We start from the raw sequence: 24,496 nt of genomic DNA, 5'->3' as shown, positions 1-24,496 counted from the left end.
TCTCTGAGCACAAACCAATCTGTCCTGGGAGATTCTACTTCCATAAGGGGGCTGAGGACCTGGAGGTGCAGACAGAAAGAGGAACACTTGCAGGGTCTCTCCCAGCACTGACACTACCTTACTAGACTACCTGAGGGCATCTCGCTGCCTCATTCTCCTGCCTTGAAAAATGGGGATATTAGCTACCCCCCACCTCCCTCGGCAGGGAAGCCCTAGTGATTAATTAGGGAACATCTGTGAAGCACTCCCAGCTCTCTGAAGAAGGGCACCTTGGGAGAGGAGCTACAAAAACACAGAGGAGCAGACTATATCGGCATGATCATTATCATTACCGTTTTCACCCTGACATTCTTCTGCCTAAAGACCTGTGGTGGCTCCCCACTGCCCAGAGAAGAAGGTGCAGTTAGCAGCCTGGCAGGCAAGGCCACCGGAGCCTCTACCACCTTTCTCTCCATACTCTTTTTCATCCCCGCATATTACTACTGGGGATAATTCCTACAGGAGAGCCCTGCCACCCCCACATCAACCCATTCACCAGGGAGCAGTTTCAGTCCTGGTCGGTCCAAGCACCTTCTCCAACATCCAAGCTGGAACCTCCACAGCACTGTGTCTGTTTTTGTTGCAGACCCCATTAATTTTCTTCTGAAGATTCCAATAGTACGGCTACACGAGTCCATACCAAATAGCGATTGTGCTCGAGTTTCTCTTTTCCCAGAGCTATAAAACGAAAGTGCTACATGAACCATGACTCAGTCTCTTACACCACCAACTAGATAATAAGCACACTGAAGGCCAGATGGAGTTCAGATAAAGTCCAAAATTCATGAATAAAGCCTCGGGAACTAGTTAATTCTGGGTTCAGAAAGACAAGAGCTCCCTTTTCCATCTCTTAGCCACTCCCAGAGCCCCAACTTCTTCCTCTGCAGGTGGAGACCTTCATACTTAATATGCATTGTCAAAGGAAAAACAAATCCAGATTTAGTAAGAAGAGACTTCGTTTGCAAGAATTATTGCAAAGGGCTAAAAGGAAGATTACAATTGAAAGGATGCTTTGATCCTAAGATCTCAAGGATTCTGGAAGCATCTCAAAGGTTAGGCAAAAAGTTTTCTTTTACAGAAAGGAGAAAACAAGACTAGAGAGACCAGGCACGGGGAAGCAGAATGAAAGGGTGGGTGACTGGACAGGAGATAAGAGAACGTTTTACCCTGAGGCCAGCCTATTTTCGGGAGTGGCTGTGTGTGGGCTCAGTCTGAGAGTAAACCAAAGTACAGGGGCCTGGAGGAAGGGCAGAAAGTGAGCCCAAGTCTGGCTAACAAGCATTTCGTTCCGACTGATCAGTAGAGATGAGCAGTTCTAATCATTTATGAGGCAGAGTAGAAATTTGGAAGAGTCTGGGTCTGACCTTGTCCTGTGAAAACAAAGGGGGCATCTGTGAGTTGCGCATCTAAGTCATACAGAGAAGGGCGGCCTCTTTGCAGTTAGCCATTTTCCAGAACATGAAGGGTGGGGGATTCCTTTTTCCTCTGCTCTTTTCCAGGAGCACAGGGCTCACATAAAATTCAACATTGTCAATACTCATGAGGGTGGTGTGTGGATTCAAAGCGCTAATGCACAGAAAATGTTGAAAACAAACTCAATATACACTAGCTGCTTTTATTTTTGGTAAATTGTTGTTTACTTCCAGGATTATATAGAAGGATGACTATCAGAGCTGGAAGGTAGAGAATGGGGTCGAGACACTCTGGAGCTGTCTTGCAGATAAATATGAAGGCCGGAAGAGCATCTGTGTTCAGCCAGGGAGGCACAGGATGCTACCGACTCACATTGAACTTGCTCTCCGCTCAGCCCCAGGACATTTTCACACCATCTTCTCTTAGACCTACAATACCTTCAACATAGTCCCTGGCCATTAAGTTAAAAAAAAAAAAAAGTTAAATGTACAATCCACCATCCCAATTCACTCAAGAATCAAAGGGGATAGGACCCACGACAGGACGGAGAACCAGGAGTTAAACAAAATGGGTTGCGGAAAATTCTCTAACTTCTTATCCCTGCTATAATCAGTGGCATGCAAACCTGTTTTAAATTTACTGACAGCTTAAGCTGCCACCCAGCTCTTGAGGTATTTTTAGTCAAGAAGAAATTCATTTAGAGCCTTAAGTCAGGAAATGGAATCGTGTCAGGTTGCTCTTATAGGATTCCGGTTGTGCCCTTTGTCTGACGTGCTCACCGCTTCTCATTTGCACACAATTAAATAATCACTTCACCTCCCCACTTCTTCAACATCTTTAGTATCTCCCCACACAGGAGGGAAAAAAAAATCAGAGAAGTCAACTCTAGGTTTAAGAGATCTGTTCTTAATCCGAACACCATTTCCATCTGCAGGATCAGACTTGGTGGAAAAGGAAAACAGGGCTCTGAACCAAACCAGAACAGAACAAATTCCTCTTTCTGCACTCAAAACAGACATCCAATAAGGCTGTGGATATATCTACATGAATAAGCTGCCAGAAAGAGCAAGGCAGAGGAGAAAGGAAATTAAAACAACACCGCAGGGCTGGGAGCAAAAGGAAGATACCTAAGTCAATGAAAAACCACCCAGCCCAGTGGTCAAGCCAAACATGTAAGAGGCGCTCTTTTTCCTACAGACCCCTGGAACCAACTCATCTCCAATTCCCCGGTGGCAAGTTCCACAGAATCAACACCAAAATGTCTCCAGCCCTGTTCACTTCTGATCCCGATCTCCGCTGTGCTAGTCCAAGTCATGGTCATCTCAGATTCCAACACCCCTTCACTCCTCATGGGCCTGTCTCCATCCAGCAACTGAATGGATCTTTATAAAATCATAAGCCAAATAACACACAAAATAGCAAATCATAAACCAAACACACCATCCAAGGGCGTCACATCTCAATGGAAATAAAGTCTAAACTTCTCAGTCTGGATCGCAAAGCTGTGGAGGATCTTACCATTTCTCCAGCTCACCCGGCAGCCCTCTTCTTCCTCTGTGCTCCAGTACAGATAGCCTTGTGTTTCTAGAACATTTCATTCTCTCTGACGCCTCAAGGCCTCTTCCCTCTGCCTGGAAGGCTTTTCCTACAGGTTTTCACATGGCTTCTCTGGTCATTCAGGTCTCAGGCCAAATGTCACCTCCCCAGAGGGCTCTCCCATGACCACGTTCTCCATCACATCATCTTATTTTAATTCCATGTACAACACTTATTATTTTAATCCTTCTGTTTTTGTCTTTTGGATCTCTGTCTTGTTCACTGCTCTATCCTTAGCATGCACAACCACCAGCACCTGTCCATTGCTGGCACTCAAGACATGTTTGTTGAATGAATAAATGACCAGAAAACATGGCTGCGGCACATTAAGTGAACAGGTGAATTTGAAGGGAATGGTGTGATAGTTTCCATTATAGCATATCTCAATTTAGATGCTAAATTTTCATCAGAAAGATATGCTCCATATTTAGAATTCATAAAAATGTCAAATGAGAAAAGTAAATTCTCAGGCCCAAGTTGTTCCAAACATATTTTGAAAGCTTTCCAATAACTAAATTGGGTACCAGGTTTTAAATTTAAATTGATTAAAATTAAATTAAATTAAAAATTCAATTTCTCATCATACTAGCCACACTTCAAGTGCTCCCAATAGTCACATACGGCTGGTGGCCACATGCTGCAGGGCAGAGGTGTGGCTCACACTACCCAGCACACCAGCAGTAATAATCACAATTTATCTCCCTTTATTGAGCACCTGCTACATGCTAGGCACCATGTCTATGAACTATAGGACTTATAGAATTGCTTATACTAGCCCATGAAGTTCTCAAGACAACTGGATAAGTACTTTCCCTCACTCCTCACATCCAACCAATCTAGTTCCAAGTTACAGCTAAGAGAACAGATGCTTGGAGGGGTGAAACCTTTTGCCTACTGGGCAGAGGCAGGATTCAAATCACTACGGACTTAATGTTTGCATCCACCCCCCAAATTCATATGTAAAATCCCTCCCCAATGTGTTATTTGGAGATGGAGTTTTTAGGAGGTGATGAAGTCATGAAGGTGGAGCCTTTACAAGAAGAGACACAAGAGAGATGATCACTCTCTTGGCCAAATGAGAATATAGTGAAAAGATAGCTGTCCACAAGCCAGAAGAAGGCACTGGTTTTGCTGGTACCTTGATCTTCGACTTCCCAGACTCCAGAACTGTCAGAAATAAATATTTGTTGTTTAAGCCATGTAGTATATGGTATTTTTATTATAGCAGCCCAAACCGACAATGACAGAAATTGGTACTGAAAAGTAGATTGCTGCTGTAACAAATACCTAAAAATGTGGAAGCACCTTTGGAACTGTGTAATGGGGAGAAGCCGGAAGAGTTTGAGGGACATGCTAGAAAAAGCCAATAGTGCCATAAAGAAACTTTTTTATTTTTTAAAAGATGACTGGTAAGGGGATCTTAACCCATGGCCTTGGTGTTGTCAGCACCACGCTCTCCTAAGTGAGCTGACCAGCCATCCCCATATAGGGATCCGAACCCGTGGCCTTGGTGTTATCAGCACCACACTCTCCCAAGTGAGCCATGAGCCAGCCCTAAAAAAACTTTTAAAGATGATTCTGGTGAGGATTGAACAAGATAAGAGGAGAGCTGTAAAGAAAGGTTCTTCTCCTTAGAGAATACATAAATAATTATGTGCAGAATATTGTTAGACATGGATGGTAAAAGCCAGTCTGATGAGGTCTCAGAAGAAATGAGGAATGTGTTATTGGACAGTAGAGAAAAGGCAATCCTTGTTATGAAGTGGCAAAGAACTTGACTGAATCATGTTTGTTCTAGTGTTTTGTGGAAGGTAAAACTTGTGAGGAGTAAAATTGGATATTTAGCTGAGGAGACTTCCAAGCAAAGTATTGAAGGAGTCACTTGGTTCCTCCTGACAGCTTACAGAGGAAAAGAAGAGAAATTAGTTAAAGTCAGATTTGTTAAGCAAAAAGGAACCAGAAATTAAAGATTTGGAAAATTCTCAGGCTATACATACTGCAAAAAATGAGAAAGCATGTTCAGCAGAGAACACTAAGAGTATGGCCACTCAGTCTATGGTATTTTTGTTCTAGCAGTCCTGACTAAGACAGAAACCCAGGCACCTCAAGTTTTGGAGTGTGGCTCACAGCCACTCTGTCTTCCATGGAAATCTCTTCTCCACAGGTAGCAGAGGTGGTCTCTGCATAATCCAAGTCCAGCCCAGTCAGCTTTTCCCTTCTACTCTCTCAGAGGAGCTGATATGCCCAACTCATTCCAACAGGGAGGTGAGCACCTGGGAGAACCACTTTGGATGCAAGAGGCAGTAGCCCCATCCTGAGTGACTTTGAGCATGACTTCAGCCAGGGTGCAGGATACTCCATGTCTGACACCACCATTTCTGGAGGTACCCAAGGCCACACTTAGTGGAAACGGCAGAGCAGGGTGGTGAAGAGCTCTGGCCCTGGAGGTAGACTATCTGGGTTCAAATCCCCACAGTGCCACTCTCTAGCTGTGTGCCCTTGGGGACATTATTTAATCTCTCTGTGCCTCAGTTTACCCACAGGGAAAAGATCAGCACCATAGAGGAGTCGAAAAGGTCAAATGAGAAAGTATAGAAAGCATCTAGCATAGTTCCTAGCACACAGCAAGAACTCAATATAAATCATCACAATCATTATTACTACTTATTATGATATTTTCAGCTCTGCTCACAGAAGTACAGAACAATACAGGTGTCCCAGTTAAACTGAAGCTAAACTTCTCAAGGAGGCAAATTACTATGCAATCATTCACAATATAGAGGATTGACATCAGGGACTCCTTCAAGTAAAGTGAAATCTCTGAAGGGCTTTTCAGATAGGAATCAATTTGCCATATTGATGTGGAATTCCTCAGGGACCTTCAGGAGAGACCCAGGTCACACATGTCCCTTTGATACTCTCATCTCTTTGTTGGTTAATGGAAGATTCCATTCACGTTCCTCCAGTCAGCCAAGGAAGGCTGTGATGGTTCACAAGGCGCCACAGCAGAGAGATCAAAGTTGTTATGGGCCCCATCGGATTTTAGGGCTGCTACGAGAACCAGATGTGCAAAATCGGCCCCACGCAAGCCCAGGCCAGAGCTTCCCACCCCCGGTAGTTGGCTGCCAAATTCTTGGTGCAAGAGAAAGAAAGGCGCCTGCTTGGGGAAGTCTGGTGGCACGTCCCTGCTGCAGGCGGATTGTTGCAGTCTATTTGTATGGTCACAAAGTGGTGTTTTTATCTATCCCCCTCCTGTACAGGTTTGTGAAACTTGAAACAATGCCCGTCACTCTCCAGTGATTCCTGATCACATCCTTCAAGCCAGTCCCCTGCCGGGCATCAGGGAAACACAAAGATGAAGAGAAACAGTCTGCTGGGTGAGCCAGAGAAACAAAGAGTTTACTTTACTACAGCGTGAAAGCTCAGCTCTGACTTTACCAGCTGGGTGACTGTAGACAAGTTGCTTGGTCTCTCTGAGACCCAGGCTTCCCATCGGTGAAATGGGAGTAGCAGATGGACCTTCCACATAAACTCACTGTGAGAACTGAGTAAATATCTTTAAAGGCTTAGAACAGCTCTGGGCACATAGCAGATCTCAATAAACGTGTTTATTCTCAGTTGTAGTAGTAGACTACTTGTAAGTAAGGAGCTTGAGCAGAGTGTTAGGGTACTGCCTAAAAGAGGTATCTAACTAGGGGGCCAGTTAACTATGGCCCAGTCCATGAGCCAAATCCAATTTGTGGCCTGTTTTTGTAAATAAAGTTTTATTGGAACACCACCATAAGCATTTGTTTACATATATTCTCTGGCTATTTTCCCAGTGTACAGGCAGCCTTGAGTATTGCCAAGAAGACTGAATGGCCCTCAACATCTCAAACATTTACTGTCTGGTCCTTTATAAATAAATTCACCAACCCCTGATCCAATGCAAATCAGTAGGAAAATGATTAAGGGAGGCTTCCTGGAGGAGGTGATAACCCAACCTTTCCTTGGTCAATATTAACTCTTGCTTTTACAGAGTTCTTGAGTAGGAAACTTAGCCCAGTAGGTTCAGGTAACAGAAAGAAAGCAAGTATTGCCATCAACCTCTGTCTTTATCAAATTCTACAACAGAAATCACAAAATGGTGGCTCCTGGGGCCAGAAATAGTCTGCAAATCTATTTTATGTGGAACTTGTGGTGCTTAAGAACACCCGGGACAACATTTAAAGCCTAGGATTTAATATTAAAATCTGCCTTTCCAGTGTCTATTAAAAACTCTGAAGATCGTCAACCCTGGCCCCACCCTCCTTGCAAGTCCCCTGTTCTCTGATTAACTGTGATCCCCACCAGACCCTCTTCATTCCACCATTTTATCTGTGTCTATGGCCTTGGCTCTGTTGCTGAGGCCATAGAAACAGATAAAACGGTGGAATGAAGAGGGTCCAGTGGGGATCTGTGTCAAGGGCCTTCCACACATGTTCTTGGTCCCCTGACTACCCATGAAATAGACAAAGCAATCATCACCACTTTATTTATTTTTGGCAGCTGACTGGTACAAGGATCAAACCCTGGACCTTGGTGTTATCAACACCATGCTCTAATCAAATGAACAATCATCATCACTTTACAGATGAGAAAAATGAGGTTCGGAGAGGTTAAGTGACCTTCCTAAGATACCCAGCTGAAAAATGACAAAGCAGGACAGGAACCCAGAAATCTCTAGCTCACTGGCCCTCTTCAGACACACAAACAAAAGAATTAGTCATCGCTAACATTTTTCCAGGACACATTACAGTTTGCAGAGCCCTTTCACTTGCACGAGGTGTTCCTGGAGAATGCAGAAGATCTTAGCCCCACGTAGACTGCATAAAGATTAAGGGGCAGGTAGTCACCAAAAGACTAACAAGGCAAGAGGTTAAAACTCCAGAAAGATGAGGACTAGAAATGGACTAGAAGTTCTCAGAGGTCACAGCCAGCAAATCTGCCGAATCCAACAAGCACTGATTAAGCTCCTGCTGGAAGCAAGACACAGAAAGATGCACAGCTCTCCTTCTGGGGTCCACAATCTCATGGGGAGGGTGTTACCTGCACAGTAAAAACACAAGGCCGATTGTGTTCCTGGCAAGACTGGAGAACAGACATAGCTGAAATTTACGTGAGCTAAATGGCAGATTTAAGGGCCTACTCAGGGCACAAGCGTATACATGGATTTGAGTAGGTATGAGTGATTGGGGGTGGTGGGGAGGATATGGTGGGTCAACAGCAGCCCTGGGATGATGTATTCATTTCTTATGTCTGCCATAACTAAATACCACTAGCTGGGTGGCTTTTAAACAATAGAAATGCATTGCCTCCTATTTCTGGAGCCTAGAATTCCAAGATCATATTGTCAGTAGGGCTGGTTCCTTCTGAGGCTGAGGGAGCATCCGTCCATGCCTCTCCCCAACTTCTGCTGCTCTGCTGGCGTCTTTGACATTCCCTCACTTGTAGACGCATCACCCCGATCTCTGCCTTCACCTTCATGTGGCATTCTCCCCGTGTGCATGTCTGTGTCCAAATTCCCCCTTTTTATAATAGACCAGTCATATTGGCTTAGGGGACCACCCTACCCTAGCGTGACCTTATCTTTACTAATTACACCTGCAACAACCCTCTTTCCAAATAAGGTCAAAGTCTAAGCACTAGAAGTTGGGACTTCAACATATGAATCTGGGGTGGGGGGGATGACACAGTTCTGCTCATAACATGATTTCCTTGAGGTCACAGGAAAGCATGAGGACAGCAGCTGAGACTCTCAAGGGCATCTTTGAGTCTCCTCCCTACGAAGTATAAAGACCGGGGTTCTCTCTGGCTTTTCTGAGCAGAATGAGAGTCTTCAGAGCTTCTGATGCTGCTAGAAGGATCCTGAGAGTTGGGGAAGGGGTGTGGACCATTCCAGGCACCCAGCACAGAGGGCAAGAGGGAAAACCTTCTCCCTTTTCATTATACCGTGGAAAACAGAAAACTCGATTTATTTAAGAACAAACAGGCTTTAACCTGAAGTTCATTCACCCACTCGATGATTTCTTAGCATCTACATGCAAGAGCAGATGCCAGCATCACGCCCCGGCCACACACTCCCAGGGACCTACATTGGGAAAATAATGGCATTTTCTCAACACATTATCTCACAGCTGAAGTAATAACCTGTTTATAGATATGTCAATTCACATTTTCATCCCCGTAACCTGCCTCTTCAAAGAAAAGCAGCATTGTCCCCACAGCAAAAAGGCAGCAGTTTAATCACCATCGCATTCCCGTCCTCTCCTCGCCCCCACTACCCGTGGTGGCACTTTTATTAATTTTAAGCCATTGACGGTCTCTTTGGCAACTATATTTTTTCCCATCTCAAGTCAACATCCTCCTGCTCTGTTATAATAAAATATGCACTGCCAGAGATAAAGCAAATATTTCTTTGGGGAAGGAAAAAGACCAGAACTGCTGTGTTTTAAACACAAGTATGAAGGATCCAGCCAACAAACTTCTGGAATGGCTGCCGTCAAGTTAACTGGTCCTCACTGGGGTTCACATTTCTTATGCAACAAAGAATCGCAGCCTCCAGCTCTCTCCTGGCACTCACAATCCTCCCAGGCTAGGCCATGTGGGCGGGAAGGAATGGGCCAGCAGGAAAAGGAATTCTGGGAGTCACATCAAGTATTCAATCAACCAACAGTGAGTGCAGCTCACTGGCACTGGGCTAGGTGCCAGGTGCCTCTGTGAATAACTTCGATTCAGTACCTACTGCCCTTACAGAGCTTACAGTCCAGGAGGAGAGACGGGCCATCACTCATCCAACCAATGAGTCTGTGAAGTCAGCTTGTAATAAAAGTTACAAGTGAAAGGTGTGAAGTTAGAGAGAGTAGCACAGCCCGAGAAAGGGGCACTTGGTCAGCAATTTGAAGGATGAGAAAGAACCAACCCTGGAGGAGAAAGAAAGAAGGGGTCGAACGGAGGGGGTCAAGTGGAGGGGGTCGAATGAATATTCTAGTCCTCTCTCTCTCCTCTCTAGGTCTCTATCTCTTTGTCTCTGTCTCTGTCTCTCACATGCACACAATTCTCTTCTACAATGTGTTCTTCAGAGTCAATTCATCAACATTAGCCCTTGACCAAATGCAACTCTCCCTGGAATAAATTCCATGCACAGCTCATCCTCAGTGTGGATGAATTCTTTCAGATGACATGGCTGGAAACGTGGGCAGAGAGACAGTTCAATAGGACACTGGGCCCTGGGGGTGGGGGGTGTTGCAGAGGAAAAGGCACAGGGAAGCAAGAGAAGAAGGCTTCAGATCAACTTCTCAAACTCCCGCCATCTTGCCTTGAAATTGCCAGGAATGGTACAATACAGGGCAGAGAGTCTTCATGAAAAGTTAGAGAAGACTTCCTGCAAGTTCAATTATTGCCTTAGTTTATACAGAGAGATATACTTATGGGTACATATTTAGCATTTTCAGGCTTAAATAGTGGGAATAGTTATGATTTTCCTCAGGAACTAGCCAGGACAACTTGGAGCTGACTGATGTAACTACTTGTAACTTTCTACAACCGAATCCCTTAAAGGAAAGGATGAGTTCCTTTTAACAACCTGCTCTGTGTTCCTGGGCAGGTAACTTAACCTCTCTTTGCCTCAGTTTAAGCATCTGCGAAAAGGGAATAACATCTCCACCTCAAGGAGTTGGGAGAAGTAAACATAAGAGCCCATGCTAAGCACTCAGATAACATCTGGCCCAACTGTTCAATGAAAGGTTAGTGGCTGTTGTTATTACTATTGTATCAACCTCCATAACACTGAAGAGCACGAGGCATTTATGGAGTATTTGTTGGCCAGTTGTCTAATGTTTAAAAATTTATTATGGAAATAACCGAAAAAAAGTAAATAAATGAAGGCCACATGTTCAAAGACATTGATGACATTATTTACAAGGGTGCCTCAAAAAGATCCTGGAAAAATAGAATTAAAAGATAATATGAAGAACTTAGAATATTTGTATTTAGTATTTAGTATTCAGAATTTAGAAGTACATAGTATTTAGAATACTTGAAGCATTTAGAATATCACCAAAAATCTAAACATTCAACAACTGGGGAATGATGTCTAACTAAGGTACATCAACTCAATGGGAAATTAGGCACTAATTAGAGTGATTAAAATAGAGACTACAGAAATGCTTTAGAAGCATTTACAAATTGGTATTGGGTATGAAAAAGACAAAGTGCACACCCTTTAAAAAATAATACAAGATTAGGAAAATGTGAAAATTGCATTTGAGTTGGAACGGCAGGTCATGAATCACATTTCAGAAAGATGGTTTAACGTGTGGAAATACAAAATAAACGTCTGTGGAAGGCGTGGGATTCAAACTTGCGAGAGGTGTTGGAATAAGTAATTCCTCCGTGAGGAGGTGGACAAGGAAAGGCTCTCCCGTCCACAGAATGGCAAACACCCAAACAGAAGGTGGAAATGTCCGTCATTTCACCTCTCTCCTGAAAATGTCTTACTCTGTGTACTTGGGTGCCTTTTTCACTATATCCTACTGCCCTATTTTTTTTTTTTTTTTTGGCAGCTGGCCAGTACAGGGATCGAACTCTGGACCCTGGTGTTGTCAGAACCACGCTCTAACCAACTGAGCTAACAGGCCAGTTATATCCTGCTTTCTAATGAACGAATAATTGAATAAATTGCAAAACATTCCTTCAGTGCCTACTATGTGAAAGGCTCACACAGAATGGCAACCAGTCAAGAGTTTCAAGAGTTTCAATGGCAACAGTTTCAAGAGTGAGGGCTTCAAATATGAAGATAAAGACAAACAAGTAACCGATGATAACAAGCCAACAACAGCCAACACTATGGATGCTTCCTGTCTGCTAGGCATCACTTTAAGGGTTTATGGGGATAACTTTCTTTAATCCTCAGACCCAACTTTGGGTGCATCTGTAGCCATTTGACAGGTAAGGAAACTGAGGTTCAGAAAGGTCATGCAACCTGTAAGTGGCAGAACTAGGATTTGAACCAACGCATCTTCCTCCAGATCCAGTCCTCTTACCAAACCCACCTCTGATAAAAAGCCATGAAAGCTGCCCACTGCAGGGGAGGTGAAAGGCCCTTTTTCCAGGTGCTCATCTGGGAATAGCTCGCAGCCTCTCTATTTCAGACACAAACCTCCATGGAGAACTGGCCTCCTAGACGTCAAGTCCTGAGGGGCTAGACAAGTGGCTTGAAACCCTGGACTTGCCTTTCGAAGTCAGAGGCAAGGATGGGGAGAGACCGTCCACTAGCTGAGTTAGGGACAAGGGGACTCTGTGCAGTTCAGTCCACAGTTATGGAGAATCAATTAAAGCTCCTGGAACCACAGCAATGTCAGAAAGATTATTGATGTGCATGTGTGTATGTGTGTGTGTGTGTGCATGCATGCGCGTGCACATGTGCTTTGGGGCTCAGGGAGAAGGTGACAAGCATGAGCAAACTCAAAGGGACACAGGACTCAGGAAGAGACAGACACCCCTCCCCCATCCAGGTGGAATGGACTAAGATGGACAGCCCCTGAAGAGACCAAAACGGTCTCAGACACAGTCGCTTTTCCACCACAGAACTCCAAGTGCTGGATTTTTGGTTCAGAGAGCAAGAGAAAAAGCTGACACGATTCCTGTCAAAGCTGACATCGCGAAACGAGGTACCCAGAAGCCAAACGCAGACACACCAACAGGCATGCATGGTCAAAATAGCAATAGCAACAGTAAGCGACATTTATCAGCCACTTACTTGGGGCTGGGCATCACCCCATTTACCCTTCATTACTATCCTGTGAGATGAGAACAATGATTATCCCCATTATAGAGGTGAGAAAAGCGAGGCTGACCCAGGTTAGGAGGTTAAGTTGCTCTGTCAAGGTCACAGGGGAATGGGTAGCAGCATCATGATTTCAACCCAGGTAGTCTGTCTCAGGAACACACTTTTGCACAGGCTCGTGCACACAACAGACACACAGATAATATTCAGAGTGGTGTCTATTCACAAAAGGCACGCACAGACATACAGACGTGGCACAGAGACAGATAGGCATAACTACATGGCATAAATATGTACACGGAGAGCTGCAACCATGTGCATCTGCACCCCATCTCCACACAAGAGCTGCCCTTCTGCACACCTCTGGGGGACACCATTCACACAGAATACAAAACATGTAATATTGCCATACCCAAGCATGTAGCTTTCTGGAGGGATTATTCAGATTAGAAAAACAGTATTTAGAGTTCCTCTCGCTAAGCAAATGGTCTCCCCACCCCAGGCCACTTCTCTCCACAGCTGACACTGCTGATCAATGTCCCGGCTGTGCAAAGGCGGGATTTGATACCCCGGAGCCAACTCCTGCTGGGGAATGAATGTGGCGCTTGTTAGCTCTGCTCCAGGCGGCAGCACACACGATGGCCTGTTTCTCCTGGAATCGGAGTCCCGTGTCCGCTCCAGCCCTCATTTTCGTGTCTTTCTTCACAACAGACACAAGGCCCGCTCAGTTCTGGAGAACTGGCGTGGCTGCCAAGGCCTGGTGGAGGGAGAAGGCCTTGAAAAGTCACTTTATAAAACATCCCTGCTCACGGCGGCCAAGCCACGAGTCCAGAGCGGCTGACTGCATTCATATACACCCCACCCAAAGACGAGGGGCTCTGTCACAGCCAGCCCTTGTTCTCACCCGCTGGGAGCCCTGGGAGTCGGAATTCACAGGGACAACATCAGAAAGCCCTTGGCAGCAAACCTCCCTTCTGACACCTTCCTTGGGGGCTGCAGCTTGCTGTGGTCAGCCGAGCTAGCCTGACGCAAGATCTGAAAGATGCCCATTCATGCTAGGGCCCTTGACTAGGGCAGACAGGCTCTCTGTCACCTGCGGTGTATGAGACAAACTTGTGGCAGGGAGAGAACATAGGACCCAAAGCCTGCTGCAGCCATGCATAGGCCCCTGTGTATACTGCCAGTGAAAAGGTGGCCAGAATGATAAAAACTGCTCCTTCACATCTCCTCCTTTCTTTTCTCTCAGTTACCTCCTGACCATGCAGAGGGGGAATGAAGACTTGCAGACTTCATCTATGCATGCATTCATATGCTCATTCAGCAAATATTTACTGAGCACCTACTATGTGCTGGCTGTTATTGTTTTAGGCAATGGGATTACAGCGGTGAATAAAACTGTCTTCCACCCTCATGAAGCTTATTCTCAAAATTCTCAAGCTCTCCCCAGCCCTCCCCATAATTAATAGCTGTGTCACCTAGAGCATACCACCCTCCCTCTCTGTGCTTCAGTGAGGTCTCTCTCAGGGTTCCTGGGAATCCCCATCTGGAAGCCACCAAATTCCCCTGTGGGGCCTGGACTAGACTGAGTTGTTTTCCATCACATGCAGCCTAAAGAGTTCTGCCTAGGAAATTAGGAAAGAGAGTGGAGAAGACAAAAAGCAGGTTTGAGAAGGCTGCAAGGAGCTGATGAGTCATTTGCTCATCTGGAAAGCAGATAGGGAAACATGTGGAGCCGGGGAGGTCCTGGAGAAAAGCAGCTGTATTCACTCCGATGTTGTCCAACAAGACTTAGAAGCTGGGGGTCAAAAGGCACCACAAGTTTCAGGACAAGGAGGAAGATGCTAAACAGCTAAGGGTTAATTCAGAAGAAAAAGAAAAGAGAAGAAGTGGCCTTTTCTTCTCCTTATTCATTCAGTGTTAATTCAACAAATTATGCTATGTGCTTAGAATATGTTATGCACTGCACCAGGTGTGGGGATATGACAGGAAAATAAAACAAAAGAACAAAGAGTGTCTTTTCCCACAAGGGTCATACAGTCTTTTGAAAGTCACCCTTTTTATTTTAACCCCTTTGCTTCTTTTTTTCTTTCCTTTTTTCTTTTTTTAAATTTCTTTACCTGTGCCCACCCTTCTCTAGGACTCCTGCTGAAACAAGTACTGTGTGAGGTTCAGGGAGGAGTATGACCTTTGTTTGTTTGTTTTTTTTGTGGGCCATGAGTTCAATGTTAATGGTTTTTTTAATGAATATTCATGAGATACAAAATTAATTGTCACCCCTCATGCCCATGATGTGAGGGCCAGATTTATACTGGCAGTATACCCATTACCAGAAATTGCATTTGTACCCTGTGTCCCCACCCAATTATCCCCCAACCTTCCTCCCCCTTCCCCCGCACCACTCCACTTTGTATCCCTAGGTATGTTCTCTCCCTCTGCAAGACCAATGCACTACTGTGGTCTTTCTTTCTTTCCTTCCTTCTTTCTCTCTTAGCTCCCACATATGAGTGAGCACATACGGTGTTTATCCCTCTGTGCTTTGCTTATTTCACTCAACATAAGTTTCTCCAGGCTCATCCATGTTGTTGCAAATGGGAGTATTTCATTCTTTTTTATGGCAGAGTAGTATTCCATGGTGTATATTGTATTAGTCCATCTTGTATTGCTATAACAGAACTACCTGAGACTGAGTAATCTATAAGGAAAAGAGGTTTATTTGGCTTACGATTCTGGGACAGCTGCATCTGGCATGGACCTCAGGTTGCTTCTACTCATGGTGAAAAAACAGCAGGCAGCTGGCGGGTACAAGCAGATCACATGGTGAGAGGAAGCGCGCGCGCGCGCGCGCGCGAGAGAAAGAGAGAGAGAGAGAGAGGAGGTGCCAGGTCCTTTAAACAGTCAGCTCTCATGGGAACTAATAGAGCGAGAACTCACTCATTACTCCCCCCTCCCCCAGAGAAAGCATTAATCCATTCATAAGCGATCTTCCTCCAAGACTAAATCAGTTTCCAGCACTGCCACATTGGGGATCAGATTTCCACACGAGTTTTGGAAGGGACAACACATCCAAACTCCATCATATATGTACCACAGTTTCCTTATCCAATCATCTATTGATGGACATTTAGGTTGGTTCCATATCTTGGCTGTTGTAAACAGAGCTGCAATGAACATGGGAGTGCAGGTGTCCTTTCGACATGATGATTTCCATTCCTCTGGGTATATACCCAGAAGAGAGATTGCTGAATCATATAGAAGATCTATCTGTAGTTGTCTGAGAAACCTCCATACTGTTTTCCATAGTGGTTGTACTAATTTACAGTCCCACCAACAGTGTAGGAGTGTTCCCTTCTCTCCACACCATCGCCAGCATTTGTTATTCACCATCTTTTTGATTATAGCCAGTCTAACTGGGGTGAGGTGGTAAAAAATGTTCAACATCACTAGTCAGCAGGGAAATGCAAATTATAACTACACTGAGTATGACCTTTGGATTCAGGCAGGTCTACAATCTAATCCTGTCTCTGCTACTTCCTGGCTGCATGGCCCTGGGCAAGTTACTGCACCTCTCAGAGCCTCGGTCCCCTGCCCTGCAAAATGGGAATAACAGAGATTTTTTTTGAGGAATAAATGAGATCTTACTTTATAAAGCACCTACTATGCCCAGTAACATCTGCTTGGCAAGCACAAACTAAATGGCATACATGAACATATTACAAATTTTCATGAAATCTGCAGAGTCAAAGCCTAGGGAACGTCACAGCACAGATCTAAAGCCAATATTGGCCTCCTCGTGGTCGAAAGCAATCCTGAGTTCAAGCATGAACACTCACAACAATGCATGGACACTCACAACAGCTCACCCATAAGTTTCCTATCCAGTTATCTGATTTCTAGCCTCAAACTGGAAAAATTCCTCTGGCTTATTCAAAACTCATTGGATGGAACCACAGTCTGCTTGGTTGATATGTTTTCAGCTTCTAGAAGCATCACAATTGTTACCTATCTGGGGGGAGGAACATCAGGAGGACCTCTTGTGACACTCCTAGGCCTATTCTGGGTTTAGACGCCAGATTTAGACAGAACTGAGAACCAAATCGGGCTCTAGAAACTAGGCCAAAGAATCTGCCCATAATGACACATGTCAAAACTGGAGAAAACCTTAGTCCGGGGGAAAAAAGGACGCAAATTACAAAGACCTTCTGCAGAGCCACCTTCTAAAAGTGAACAGAAAGAGCAGGAAGCCACCAACGTATGCCAAAACTTCCTCCTTCCGAGCTAGAAGGAGTAACAACTCAACTTCCAACTTACAATTTAATTCTATTTTGAAGTTTACTGGAAAGCAGAAAATGAGAAGGAGATTTGAGAGTGGCCAGCATTTTGAAGACGAGGAAGAAACTGAAATATACACATTAGATCAAAGAATTCAAAAATCCTAAGAGTTTGGATCCACTATAAGTCCCTCAAGGCCCCCTTATGCTCAAGTAAATTAGCCATGGTGTGGGTAATATTGACCTTGAACCAGTTACCTTCCCAGCTCCTTTGTCAGGAGACAAGAACGGGGGTGGTCACACATTTGAGAAAGAATGCTCACTAGAATTACTCAATTAGTTTTAAAGAGTGTGTGTAAGATAGGGTTTTAGTTGCAAACAACAGACTCCAGGCTTACCCAGTTCAGGCACAAAAGGTGATACTAAGAATCTTGTAAAACCTTTGGGCAAGCACAGCCAAGCTTGGAGGCTCTGTTGTTGGAGATAATGACCCAACCACACCAGGAATGGCCAGCACAGACCCTGCCATTGCTGCTATTAAGTTCACATTGCCACTTCCGGGCACTGAAGACAAACCTGGACCATTGTTGGCTCCCCCAAAGCCAATACCTCTGTGGCTGCCCCTCTTTCTAGAATGGATTCTTTGCTGGGCCAGCTTCCTCCCTCCCATCACTTGCTTCCTCATGAAATCCAGAAATGCTAATACAAAAGGTGTATTAGAGCCGTAAGTGCACAGAGAGAAAACCGGGTATACTAAGACTTGGTTCTCCATTGCCTCTTGTCACTGTCATGAGCATCAGGCTTCTGGCACATTCTACAGATGGCTGTCAATGTTCTGATAAAGAGGCTGTGTTGCCCACTCAGCAGTAAAGAACCTGGGCCCTGGAACCTACCTGTCTAGGTCTGAAGTTTGCCATCCAGCCCTCATTAACTGGAAGACATCTGGCAATTTATCCAACTCCCATCTGTAGAATGCAAATCCTGACTGCGCCTATGTCCCAGGCAAGTTGTGAGGCTTATATGAGATCATTCAAACCAAGCACTGAGCACAGTAACTGTAACATCAATTTGCACAAAAATATCAGTTGCTTCTGTCGATACTGATAATAAAAAATAACATCATAACCTGCTTCTCAGTGCTAGTTTCTTCGGAGTGCCATTAAAGCAAACCTATTTAATGCAATTTGCTCACTATTAATGAATGATATCATATCCAAATTGAATTATAATGTATCACTTTTCAAGAAATGCTGGCACTATATCACTTTGGGCTGCTAAAAATGCCCAGCCACCAAAAAACTTGTTAGAAGACATCCCCATCATCTCATCTAATGACCATGAAGTTTATTATTTTTTGAAGAAGTCTTTTGGCTGTGACAATAAGGCCTCATGACACTGAATTGAGAAAAATCACTTCTGAACAGCAGATGAAAACACCCCTTGGTTGGCTGTGGGTTTGGGGGCCACTGCTCAGAGGGTGACTTTTCTGTAACCTCTGACCTCTATCAACTCTGGGTCAAAGAGTACAACTGTAGTACCTGGCTTTAAAACACAGGGGCTCCGGGAAACATCCAAGAAGAAATCCCAGTGCCTTAAAGTTCTCTGCTGAGCAAGAGGCTCGTCTTATTCATTTGGATGGACACAGTTCATTCAGTTGCTAACTCACAAAACCATCTGGTGACACACAGCCTGGCTCTCAATCAGTAGGTGGCCAGGAGGTCTAAGGTGAAAAATATGTTTTCTTTCTGCAGGTACACTGTTTTTACAAAGCCCATTCAAACTTCTTCGTGGGGGAGTGAGTACCAAAGGGAAATAAGATCTCCACCACTGCAGCAGGTCATTCTTTTAATTAGCAGGTATCCAGAGTCTCTTGTACCAACGTGGCTTGAAAGGCACACGTGATAAGTGCACACAAAATTCCTTCTCTGAATCCCAAAATGCTCCCCACAACTGTGCTGCAAAGCTCCTGGACTTGAGGGTCCAAATTCTGATGAGGTGAAGTCTGCATTTTCATGGCCACCGTGCAGCCCAAGTCCAAGGGCATCATTCACATGAGAAACCACATGAATAGCATCCACTCCTGGAGGTGTGGAGGCATGCAGAGCACAACCTTCAGGTACACACACACACACACACACACACACACCCCCCAAAGATTCCAGAACCCTAGGCTTGACCTGCCCTGACCCCTGACTCTACCACATTCCCTATTCTGTAGTTAGAGGCCAAAATAAAACCCATGTAAATAGATTAAATGCCATGGCAACCAAATTCAAACCAAATGCCCAAGGACTGAGAAAGTCTCACTTTGAGATTAACATTTGGGGTGGGGGGTGGGAAAGGAGAAGGCAAAGAGGCTCTCAAGAATCTAAGACATCAAAGTCATTTTCCGACTCTGATGTTAATGGGATGGCCTCCTACTTTTGTTTTCCCAGTCAATGCTCATTTGCCATCTTGAACGGAGCCCAACTGATGGAGCTCCCAAAGAGACCTAATGAAGTTCTGCTTTCCCAGATGAGGAACACCTCCACAAGTGTGTACCTATAGCTACAATGTTTAATTACTTTCAAGATATTTTCTTGATAGTAGTACTGCTGGAGAGAAGTAGGGAAGGGTATATAACTGGTCAAGTCCAACACCTGATTTGCAGTCCAGCTCATGTTCACAATGTTCTTATCTGTTGAGTCGCTCACTCCAGTGACTAACATGGGCCAAGCATGGCTGGAAAGGAAATACATACAGTGACTCCCCTCACCCCTTTTCCCCAAAGTTAGTCCAGACTGCAAGCTCTGCAAAGTCAGGAGCTATGCCTAATTATTCACCATTGTATGCCCAGTGCCTAGCACAGAGTCTGGCACATAGCAGTCACTCAATGAATACAGCCCACAGAGAGGCATGGCAACAGTCAGCCTACCCATGCCTGCTGGGACCTGACACTCTATTCTGAAAAGAGGTGGCATTTCCAATGATGACAAACACATCTCAACACCACACACCTCTGCACTTAGGGCATGCTGGGCTAGCTCCACGCCCCACCAGGACTCCCCAGCAGTCACACTAGGTGCCCACCCGTGAGCAAGGAAGGGCGCGGTTATGTGTTTTCACAGTTTATGTACTTGTCATCACTGGGCCAATTATATTAACTGTATTTTCTTATTTTCTGTATTCTTGATACTGGCATCTGGGGTCTTACAGACCCGGGGAAAGACTGCCCCTCCCAGGGCTAGCCAGTTCTTAGAGATAGCAAAGGGTTCAGCCAGGAGCATGCCTCTCATGTGCAAACCAACCAATCCAGAGTCTACACCCCCAGCCATCACCTTATCTAACTCATGCACCAAGTCAAAATTTCCCCTGCCTCAAACCGTCCAAAGATCGGGTACTGGGCAACCAGAGACCGTCCCAATAGACCAAAGCCCACCAGAATTATACAAACTAGCCAATCCTAAGCGGTTTACCCTGTCTTACTGTTCTTGTAGAAACCTCAATCAATGCCCTGGCTTAGACCTTCCCCTCTTTCCTGTCTTCTGCTTCCTGACCTAAACCCGGTGCTTCTCCTGTGGCTCTGCGTGGTGTGCTATGCTTCTCGTTCCTAGGGGAACTGTGAGTCACATTCGGCTTTCCTTTCAATGGCATTGACCTCTCTGTGTCACCACTCAAGACAGCTTTATAAACTCAGATCCAGGCACAGAATAGGGTGGGTCTCCTTGCAAGCACCTCACCCACAGCCAGCCTCAACACACATAATGAGAAATGAGAGAAAGAGCATTTCTGCAAAGTAAGATGGAAAATGAATCTTGGAGGAGTAGCTTGGTGTCCTGGTGAAGACCCTGGAGCCAGACAGCCTGGGTTTGTCTGAACGCCACCTCTGCCATCCAACCGCTCACCGCCCTGAGCTGAGGTCTGCTCACCTACGGAATGGAAATCGTGATAACGTAAGACTGGGTGAGGACTAAAGCACATTAATCCGTGAATGTGCCCAGCACACACTAAGTGCTGTGTGGGTGTTAGCTGCTATGATCCTGCATTTTGCCTTCTCCAGTACAAACCCGGAACACAAGGGAATCAGAAATCTAGACCCCTGTGAAAGAAAATCAACCCCATGATTATGCCCTGTACTCAGCAATTATCATGAATTTCACACACAGCACCTGGTATAAACACCAAAAAAACTGTCCTCATGCAGGTTCAGAATGACAACCATCCCCATTTTACAGATGAGAAAACTGAAGCTCATAGAGGTTAGGGAGGTTTTCCCCAAATAGCAAAGCTGGAATTGGTGCATGCAGCCAATCGCTCTGATTGCCAAATCTCTCCTTCAAACTCCCCCATTTTTTGTCCCCCGCTTCAATAAATATACACTGAGCACCTACTCTGAGACAAGAACACGGCAGCCACAACACAGCTACAATCCAAGTTTTTCTGAATCATGCAAGCCAGTGGGAGAGAGGGCCATTAGGGGCTAATCTCAGAAATAAATGGGGAGCTGCAGACTTGGGGTAAGAACTGTGAAAGAAAAGTAGAAGATAGCTATGGTGAGAGAGAACACAGGCTGATTGAAACCCAGGCATCAGGGATCAGGGGCGGCCTCTTAGGAGAAGAACATTCCAGACAAAGGAAGCAGCAGGTGTGAAAGCCCTGAAACAGGACAGGGTTTGAGGAATGACTAGAAAGCCAGAGTGGCAGCGATGGAGAGACAAGGGGAAAGCAGATGAGGACAGAAGAGCGAGGTCCCCTAAACTCAGCACTACCGCCACATGGACCAGGCCATTCTTGCGGTTGGGGCTGTCCTGTGCATTGTAGGATGTTTAGCAGCATCCCTGGTCTCTACCCACTAGATGCCCTTCGTACTTACCCCCAAGTCATGACAACTAAAAGTGTTTCCAGACATTGCCAAATACCTGCCTCATACCCTAACCCAGGTAGGGTAAAGATTGAGAACCTAACTGCCTTGCTGTTCCAGGGCAAAACGGAAGCCTGTACTTATGGAGTCTAGAATGGCCTTGCCATGAGCTGGTTAGTGGAGAGGATGCACTCCATTCATCTGAGGAATCATTTGGGGAAAAGAAAACTCCGAAGCTCAGCAGACTGGGAGCTCTGTAAGGAGTCATGTGTCCCTGTGCCTCGTACAGAGCCTGGAGACAGTGTGTCACAGACAGCCGTGGGAGTGTTCGAGAAAGGAGGAGAGATTGTGGAGTCCAGCAGGCACATCTCTACCACCAGCGGCTTCTGCAGCTAAAAGCCTGGCTTGTGTCAGCAGCAGCTGGCTTTGAGAATGGCCCCGGAGGAGCAGCAACCCCGGCTGCCATGTGGACAGCCCTCACTTCCTGGCTCTTTGAATGCTGGAATTTAGTTCTGAGTTCTGCAGGAGAACAGGACAGACTGACAGAGTGTGAGTGACATCCATCCCAGTCAAACCTTCAGATGATTGCTGCCTGGCCCATATCTGACTGCAGCATATGCCAAAACCCAAGGCAGAACCATCCAGCTAAGCCTAGTCAGCCCACAAAACCTTCAGAGATAATACTAAAGAGCTATCTCAGCCACTAAGTTTGGGAGTGATTTGTTACACAGCAACAGATGACCAGAGCCCCACAGGATCCAATATAATGAGCAGTTGTTCAGGTTGTATACAAGTTAGGCAGCAGCTATGACCAGGTGCTTAATAAATATATTTGCTGATTAAATGAAGAGTTGAATGTAGGAACTAATTAATGGTGGAGGATGGAATTCAATCAGGTTCTATAAATCCAAATCCCTTCTCCCTTTTCTTTTTAACCACAACCTAATGTTCCCTTAAAAACGAAAACATCATTTTGCTTTCTGCCTGTCATCTTTGCTGCAGGTTTGGGAGGAAAAGTGGAATCCTAAGACTGAGGCTCATCACAACAAAATTGTAGGCTTGATCGCTCTCTATGACAGGGGAAAGTTCAAAATCAAAACGACAGTTTGCTCGTGTTGTTACGCCCTCACCATGGCATAGTGCAGGAGTCTCCATAGTAACTATGCCATGTAGCATGAAAGCTGCCACAGACAATGTGTAAATGAATGGGTGTGGCTGTGTGGCAATAAAACTTTATTTACAAAAACAGACAGTGGGCCAGATTTGCCTAAAGTGGTCCTTTGCCCTAAGTGGTCTTTAAATTTAGGCATGACCATGCATTTGTAGACCCAGTGAAACAGGCAGTGCCTTTGACTGGAACAACTCAGAGCTTCATGTTACATTCTAGATAGCATCTTTCACTGTACTTCAGCATAGTCAAATGGAGAAATGGATTCAGGTGCCAAAGATATAAGAAAAAGTTACAGTAAAAACAACAACAGCAAAACACTTAAGATAGGAAAAACTGTAATGCATTGACTTCTTCTTTTTCTTCTGTAAATTGGAGGAGGGCGAACCTGCCCCGTTTGATTTGAGTACGGAATGCCCTTAACCAGCTGTGAGAGCAACGTCCCATGGGAGTGGAGTTTGGAAACCTTTGAAGTAGTTCATAGCAAGAAGTTCCCCTTATAGGCCCTCAAGAAATTATTTGTTGACAAATGACTGAATCTATAGCCTATTAGAATGAGAGTAATCCACTCATTACTGTTAGCCCATTCAACAGAAGGGGTCAGTTACTGGGTGAAGTTATTTGAAGCAGCAAAATATTGTCTAATGCCTTACTCTTTTATGTTTGTAGGAACAAGCCTTTAATTTTATAAAGTCCTACCTAGTTCAGCCAGACCTGTCAAAGTAACTGAATTTATGTAGAAATAAGCCACGAGTACATAAATTATGGCTTGTACCCAAACTCTAGTTAATGCCAGAGTTATAATGTTAATTTTTTAAATTTTGTATTTTCATTTAATTTTTGAATATACATTTAATTTTAAAATGATCCAGGAAGGCATGGCAAATGTTAACTCTTAGGCAATAGAAATTTGCTATGCTAATTATTATTCACAATAATGGCTCAATAGGTGAAGAACTTCTGAACTCACAAAGCAATTTATACATATATGTATAAAACACATACATGTCTCTCTGTGTGTGTATATGTGTGTATATACATATATATTTTTGGTGGATGGCTGGTACAGGAATTGAACCTTGGACCTTGGTGTTATCAGCACCATGCTCTAACCAACTGAGCTAACTGGCCAGCCCAAAACAACTTTTAAAAAATGTATTACATCATTTTATTCTTAGAACAGTCCTAGGGTTAGGTAGAACTGCTTTCATTTTATAAAAGAAAACAGTGAGGCTCAGAGTAGGTACCTTCATGGTCCCACCTAAGAAGTAGTGGAGGCTGCAAACCAGGCCTCCCTGCACCCAGGACACTTCAAGAGAATGGGGTAACTCCTCTCCAGATATAATTAATATGCAACATCTCTTTCT

General features: G+C 44.8%; 1 protein-coding gene and 1 non-coding gene across 2 annotated transcripts in view; both read right to left on the bottom strand.

The window, feature by feature from the left end:
- The window catches only part of XYLT1 (xylosyltransferase 1), a 318,277-nt gene that overhangs the window by 248,152 nt on the left and 45,629 nt on the right, over positions 1–24,496 (bottom strand). The gene's annotated exons all lie outside the window — the stretch shown is intronic.
- Positions 24,187–24,260, bottom strand: TRNAI-GAU (transfer RNA isoleucine (anticodon GAU)). Its single transcript has one exon. It is a non-coding gene; the product is annotated as a tRNA-Ile (tRNA).

Source organism: Cynocephalus volans, chromosome 6 (genome assembly GCF_027409185.1).
Source record: "Cynocephalus volans isolate mCynVol1 chromosome 6, mCynVol1.pri, whole genome shotgun sequence".
In the NCBI taxonomy this organism is placed as follows: Eukaryota; Metazoa; Chordata; class Mammalia; order Dermoptera; family Cynocephalidae; genus Cynocephalus; species Cynocephalus volans.
This window is presented reverse-complemented; position numbering and strand designations above follow the sequence as displayed.